The sequence below is a fragment of the Desmodus rotundus genome, chromosome 1 (genome assembly GCF_022682495.2).
Source record: "Desmodus rotundus isolate HL8 chromosome 1, HLdesRot8A.1, whole genome shotgun sequence".
NCBI lineage: Eukaryota > Metazoa > Chordata > Mammalia > Chiroptera > Phyllostomidae > Desmodus > Desmodus rotundus.
Genome location: NC_071387.1, coordinates 73563019 through 73571072, shown reverse-complemented (window position 1 = coordinate 73571072; position 8054 = coordinate 73563019). Strand labels below are relative to the sequence as shown.

General features: G+C 40.2%; 1 pseudogene; it reads left to right on the top strand.

Annotated features, from left to right (window-relative positions):
* The first annotated feature begins 237 nt into the window (after positions 1-237).
* LOC112302777 (non-histone chromosomal protein HMG-14 pseudogene) lies at positions 238-3264 on the top strand (annotated as a pseudogene).
* Positions 3265-8054: the final 4790 nt, after the last annotated feature.

Sequence of the window (8054 nt, the reverse complement as noted above, 5' to 3'; positions counted from 1 at the left end):
CACATGCCCAACTCATATAGCTGTCATGAGTGGAGCAGGATTTTAGACCAGGACAGTATTGTCTCCCAAATCCACGTTGTCAACAGTTATGCTTCATTTACTCAGTCTGAATGTCAAGCAATGGGACAACTCACAATCTTCTTGGATAGCCTGTTCCATTGCTTGGCATACTTCTTTTCCTTGATCTATAACTAGACCCTGAAACATCTACAAAATATATAGCTACATTTTGCCAAGATGTCCTTCTTGTCAAAATCAAGTAAATTTTGTCTTTCCAAAGTACTTGTTCCCTATGAATATCCCAGGAGAAAACTTGAAAGAGAGAAGACAGAGCAGAGAGGAAGAGGTGGTCCTAATGTCGGAGAAAGCAGGTGTCTAACCGTTGGCCGTAATGTTAAATTACTAGAGCAATTTAATTTCTTAGTTTGCCAAGATGCCAGCTACTCAGAAGTAACAAAGACCTGCATATGCCAGCAAACAGCTGAAGATAATTTTCAGCAACACTGTGTCCAAAGCAAAGAAAGGCATTCTAAATATCTCATTAAACCTTTAGAGCCTGAATGATCAACTGATTTTTTTGTAAGCCACGACTTTGCCTCCTGAACCCTCCAAAATATCTCTCCAGTAACATTTTCTGGGAAAATGATGTGTTACCCTGAGCAAGCCTACTTGTCAGGTCTTAGAAAATTGATCTGTATAGTTGCTCTCTCAAAAACTTATGAAACAATTCCCTTTGTTCGTCCTGTTTTGGGTTTAGTATTATGTGTTTTAGGGTCTGTACTTCCCAAAAGAACCAAAATATAAAAGAAAGTTCTTTGGCTCTTGTTTTTCGCCTGTCATCTTTGAAGTGAGTGGGGCTTCTGATCTGACTAATCCATCCAGGCAATCAGTAACAAAGAAGATCTCCATCCTTTCTGTATATTGGTTTCCCACCTCTTTTTTTCTTTTAAGGTTTTATTTATTTATTTTTAGAGAGAGGGGAAGGGAGGGAGAAAGAGAAGGAGAAAAACATCAATGTGTGGTTGCCTCTCAAGCACCCCTCACTGGGAACCTGGGCCACAACCCAAGCATGTGCCCTGACTCGGGAATTGAACCAGCGGCGCTTTGGTTTTCAGGCTGGCACTCAGTCCACTGAGCCACACCAGCCAAGGCTCCCACCTCTGTACTTAGGCATAGCAATATTTTTTCAGATTGTTTTAAGATTTCAGAGAATCAGTGTGAACTTCTTAGAAAATAAATAAATTGTTCACAGGTGTTTGGTCTGGCTGGGAACCCTTCAGTAAATGGAACCGTTGAAACTGTATTTTAAGAGGTCTGGTGAGGTCCCCTCTCAAAATTCCTTCATTGCATATAATAAAGCACAAATACAACACACACATACACAAAGTTCAGCAATTCTTAATCACTAACGAAGTAACTGGATTCAATGAGGTGAAATATTCCTCCTAAGTCCACCCCTCCTGCTCAGGAAGCTCAGAGAAAGCAGAGATTCCAAACCAGGGGCACTTGTTTCCATGACTCCTCAGGCTCTAAAATTGATGGGAACCTTTTTTTCTCCCTCTTTCTGAATAGTTCAGTGAAGCCAAGGTCAATGTTAAAGCTACCATACTCCTATTCCAAATGTTACTCAGAAGATAGCAGAAATGCAGAAACAGGACAAGTGTCAAGAAACTTCATTTGAGGGCTGAGTTCCACTGTGAAGTAGAAGTTCACTTTGATCTCCTTACCTGTAACCTTCAGTTCGACAAACCACCATGCCCACAGTGTACCTAGGTCTGCACCTGCCCAGCCAATGACGGCAACGCTGGGTGATCTGATTCACAGATTGTCTCTTCCTTCCGCAGTCAGCCTTTCCCACCACTGTGAGCTCTTGAGTGCCACATCAATTTAGAAGGCAGGATTTATACATTAGTTCAGAAAGAAAAAAAACATTTTTATAAAAACCAAATTCTAACAAAACAGAGCAGCCTCAGACCTGTTTTAAAAAAACAGTGACTAGTGAACCAAGCCCCAATCTCTGAAAAAATTTAAATGGCATTTGACATAGACAATAAAAGCTGTATTCACAGATGTAATAAGGAAAATTCTTATAATAAAGATTTTTTTTTGCCTTCCATCAACCATACATTGGGTGGGAAATAGAAGTTCTTAATTGAAATCAGAAATTTTGTTCTGTATGTTTGTTTTTTGTTGATTCTTGGTGTGGGCACTTCTGCTGAATTCACTGGCAATTGATTCCTTTTAGAGTGAGATACTATAAAGGTAGAAAGACAGCAGGAAATGCCACAGCTGCATTTTCCTTGGCTGTTGGTTGAGCAAACTTGTTTACCAGCCGTACAAAAAGGCAAATTCACTTTCATATTCAGAGTGCTGCCCCCTCCCCCCAAAGCATTCTGGTGCAGCAACAAGCATCCTCAGCAAAACTTATGTCCAAATCAAGACCAACTTTTTCAAATACCACACACTGAATGATTTTCTTCTTGAGTTGGCCTGTGGCAGACTGAAACTACTAACCAATATTCATATGAGGATATTCTGGGAAACCAAAGACTCATGTTCAAATTGTGCTTCATTCGAATTTTGCCTGGAGGGTAATACCTGCTGTTTTCCTAAATTTAGAATCAGACCATTAAATGTAGGTGTCAGATTCTCATCAAAATAAGTCATACAGAATTCCCTTTCTTCCGAATTTCTAAGGGCGAGTTTTTAAATTCTTCACATGGGAACAAAGATTAAACATTCAAATTTAAAAATTCACCGTCTGACTGCCCCCATCGCGGGTCCGAGCAGTTTGGGCAGGAAGAGAGGCTGTATTGGCCAGACAACCCAGGTTTCCAAAGGTTGCCCCGCGCAACGAGGCCCTCAGGCATCCTGCAGGCACCAGCCCCACCGCCACCATACCCAAGAGGAAGGTCAGCTCCGCCAAGGGGGCGGCAAAGGAGGAGCCCTAGAGGAGATCGGGGAGGTTGTCAGCTAAACCTGCTCCTGCAAAAGTTGAAACCAAGCCAAAAAAGGCGGCAGGAAAGTATAAATCTACAGACAAACAAGTGCAAACGAAAAGGAAAAGGGGAGCAAAGGGAAAACAGGACGAGGTGGCTAACTAAGAACCTAAGGAAGATCTACCTGCGGAAAACGGAGAAACTAAAATCGAGGAGTCCGGCCTCATAAGAAGCAGGAGAAAAAGAAGCCAAGTCTGATTAATATCATATATCATGTCTTATCAGCGGTCCCTGTCTCCCTTCTTGTACAATCCAGAGGAATGTTTTTATCAACTATTTTGTAAATGCAAGTTTTTAGTAGCTCTAGAAACATTTTTAAGAAGGAGGGAATTCCACCTCATTCCATTTTTTAAAGTGTAAATGATTTTTTTAGAGCTGAAATCATTTGGTTGTTTATTTTTTTGGTACAACCAGAAAATGGTGGGATATTGAATATGGGAGGCTTTGCTTGTCTTGGGTGTTGGCTAAACATTCCACAGATGGGGGTAGTTTTTATATCCTACAATACAAGGCATACTAAATGGTAATTTGGAGTCAGTTGTGCATTCACTATGTCTTGAACATTTTGAATTACTCTCATGTTGTTGGTAGAATTGTTTCCTAAAGAAAACCACTCCTTCATCTGGGCTCTCCCTGTCAGAATTCTGTGTGCTCTGTACCATCTGTGATGTGTAGTCCAGTTTTCCTAGTAACTCTGTTAATGTGCTGTGAAAGATTGAAAATTCAATTATGTAGTATATATATTAAATTGTGAATTAGTCAGGCTTTGATGTAACAGTGTATAAACATTTGCAGATATTGGTACTTGATATTCTATTAAGGAAATCAGTCCCCAAATTTTTAGCTGGAAAGTCACTGGAATAACTTCGGAAAAGAATTATAACTACATGACTTTACATTTTTGGTACGTATGTTAAGAATTGTGTACAAATTGAAATGTCTGTGTACTTATCTTCAGAACAACCAATAAAATCTCACTCATGAAAAAGAAAATTCACCTTCCTCGGAGAAAGCACACCCTCCCCATTTATAAAAGGTGCCATAGACTTGCCAAAGTGAGTGTTCTGTATATTCCACCTCAGAATTACTTACAGGGCGTCCTAGCAAAACTCAACTGTATTTATTTCTGACCGGACAAACATCCAAAATAAATTACAACTTTTCATCCTTTCTGATTCTGCCAATTCTATTGCCATCTGTGTCAGGATCACAAGTGGTTGGGAGCTTCATTGTCTGTGTGGCATAGGAGGCTAACAGTCAGTGAATGCAGGACACCAACTCCCCCTGGTTGTAGGAGGTAACAGTCCCCTTCTAAAGAGGAAGGGCATGAAATGGAATGAACTCTGGATTGGAAAGATGCTGGTTTGGATTCTGACCCAAGGTTGGGAACCTGGAGCAAATCACATTACTTTTCTGGATCTTGGCTTATTTGTATAGTCAAGTTTTAACATTAGGCCTATTTTGCCTGCAGGTGATAGAAAACCAACCTAAAATACCATAAGTAAAAAAAGTTGAATTTATTATTTTATATAATCCAAATTTCCAGGTAGAGGACTTCAGGAAAGGCTGAATCTAGGTGCTTACGTGGAATACAAGTGAACAGTCTCTCTTCATCCCTTTGCCCAGTGTTCCTACCTATTGACTTCATACTCAGGAAGGCCCTTCTCAAGGGAAGTGAAGAAAGTCTTGGAAAACCTCAGACTTGTATTCTATCTGCTGGGTAACAATAGCAGAAAAAGACAATGTGTTTCTCAATAGTATCAGCGAAAGTCCTGGAGCTGGGTTTCAGAAGCTGAGCTCACGTCAGCTCCTGAACCAATAATCACAACCAAGTGAACCATACATTCACTTTGACTTTAGTCCGAGTCACATGCTCACCAAACACAACTCAAAGGAAGTCCCTGGTGCCATTAGAAGAAAAAAAACACAAGCAGATATTATTGGTGGGAAAAAATAAAAGCTATCAACTACATGAAAGAAATAGATTACAAGATATTAAAGCTCTCTTCATACTCTAATAAAATTAATCTAGTTTTAAACTACTCAAAAATAATGGAGCAATACAAAGCTTAACTTCGTTATTTTCCCAAATCAGTTTTAATCTCTTCAAATAATGAGTAACAAGTTATTCTAATTAAAGTCATTAAATAAATGAAACATTGTCTCCAAAATGGGATGGTTGTCAGTTGTTTGATTAAAAAGAAAAAAGCAATGATGGTGGAATTTGTCAGAATTTTTTCCCCAAGATCTTCCCCCCGGAAACACATGGATACCACTAAAAGCCAGCTGTGTGCCCAAAGAGCAGTTTATTTTATTCATAATTGTAAGCAATTAAAAATAAAATTGAATTACTATTACATAAAAATCATTTGTTCTCACATGGATTAGGTAAAACTTATAGATACATCAAGAATGAAAGGCACCATTCTTAATAATTGTGGAAAAATTCTCTGGATTCTCACTAGATGTGTGAACCAAACTCTTGTCTGGGAAGCAAGATGAGAGGAGTTAACAGAGACTCCTGAAAGTATCATCTCTGACTGCAGGAGTCAATGGGAGAGACACTAACATTAATACAAGGAGAAGAAAAAATGGCAACCCCACAGAAATTAATCTGATGATTAGAATATTAAAGGATAGTGTTTCTGATGGTTAATTGTATGTGTCAGCTTGACTGGGCTAGGGGATGCCCACAGAGCTGATAAAATGTTACTTATGGAGGTCTGGGGTATTTCTAGGGTATTTCTGGAAGATATTAGCATTTGAATCTGCAGAGTAAAGATCTGCCCTAGTTAATATGAGCAGGTATCACCCTATCCCTTGAGAACACAAATAGAAAAAAAAAAAAAAGGGCAAAGAAAGAGTCAATTCTTTTTCTTGAGCTATTCTAGTTCTTCTTGTTCATCTCCTCCTGCCTTGGACATCAGATCTCCTGGTTTGCAGGCCTTCAAACTCTGGGACTTACACCAGTGGCTTTCCCCAGCCCACAAACCTTCTCAGGGAGTTACATTATCAGCTCCCTTGCTCTTTAGACCTCTAAACTCAGAGAGAGTTGTACCAGCTTGCAGACAATGAAGGAAGGTCATGGCTTATCTCAGCCTCCCAAATCTCGTGAGCCAATTTCCATAATGAATCTCCTCTTCTATATCTACAACTACTATCAATACCTTTATCTTTATCCATATATCTACATCTGTTACGTGTAGCTACATCTATTGTCTGTATCTATGTCTATCCTATTGCTTCTGTTTCTCTGGAGAACTATGACTAACCCAGTGTTCACGTTTCACTTCTAATTGGTGGTTACAGAAATGAAGGTCCCAATTGCTTCTTTTCTTTATTAAAAACTATTCCGTATGTACTCAACATTAGCTGTTTTTTTTCCTCTCCTTACTAGTCTTAGCCCCTTTTCTTCCATTTGTTATAGAACAGACCTGAGGAAGGTGAACGATATTCTATTACTGAATGGACCCACCCTTGTGCTCTGGGGGTCCCCCCCCCACTAGGTTCGCCTTGCCCACTGCCAGGGAAAGACGTCTTTCAATGCCAGAGATTGGTGAAAAGGAAACGGATTATTTATTTAAAAAGTTATACAGACTTAAAGTAATGACTTAATGTCTTCATTAAAAATACTAAACTCCTTTAGAATACCCACAGACACACAGTCCTTCCTTCTCCCCTTTGCCCAGTCCAGGGTACCATATCTCGGAAAAAGAAGTAGAAGTCCATGATTCAGGCAGCCCCTTGGTTCTGGCACCATCAGCTGTGTCCCTGCCACGATCTCCAGTTAATCTAAAACCATGTGGCACCTTCTCATGGCCCACCAGCAAGAGTCCTTTCACCCCTTTTCTTCCAGGCAAAGTCTCTACTGCTTCCTAAACCACATGGCAAAAAGGGCGCACCCTAAAGCTGCACGGTCCCAACTTTCATCAAAGCCATGTGGTCCCAAAAAGCCCCTTAGGGCTGCTGCACCTGAGTTTAAATCCCAGCACCAATCTTCCTCTGCAGCCCCATTTCCGACTTCTCCCACAATCTGCTACACCTGCCAGCATTCCTATATTCATCCCGCTTTACTGAGCTGCCGTAGTAAATCCGGGCAGGTGTGGCCCCATGGCATGGAGCCAACCATCTACAAGCTCTCACACAGGCATTGTAACCAGGGGGAGTTGCATCCCAGTTGCATCATGGGTTGAAGTCGCTCCCATTCCCCTGGCTCAAAGCATAGCCACAGCTATTTAACATATCTGTGAAACCAGTTAAAGGTTATAGATATGTTAAACACCATTCTAGAGGTTTTCTGCAAAACTGTTGCTATTCAAAACAACTCTCAATGGTCCTGCTCTATGCATCCCATCCCCCAGCTCAGACTTGTGGGGTTGAGGACATCCTATATATACGGATATTTTTCTAATATTTCCTGGACACCCTGAGTTCTGGACCCTATTACAAATCCCCATTTGAGGCCCCCCTCCTTGGTTGTACTCTGTTACACATTTACTTGACAATTCCTAAACCCCTAAAGTATTCACTGTACCCGTGGAATTTCTCTATCAAGGTCATATTTGTTGGAAGCATCAGCTCTGTAGAATGCAAAACTTCTTCCTCCCAACAGAAGCGATCATGCCAGTATCTTAACAATGTTACCATTACATATGCCAGTAATGGATACGATAGTTTTCCAATGCTTTGGAATGTCTAAAGAAGAAGCAGAGGTAACTTGGTAAGAAATAATTGCTAGATTTTGTAGAGTCGAAGATTAAATGACCTTGAAATTCCTTTCACGGTTGTTTACAGTATGTTATATATGTATGTAATCCACTTTCTTGTTGCTACAAGATAGCCACAGCCAGCCGCTACAGAGTCAGGTTACATTTCTTAGTGTGAGGCAGAGACTAACAATAGATAAAAAAGTTTTCCAAGGAATGGGAGAAACTTCCAGAAAACACAGAGTCCATATATTTTTCACTTATCTCTTACATGTCATCAAAGCCTAAAAACATATACAACCAAACCTGTGGGATTTTAAATAGAGCATTATTTTGTCGGCAATATGCT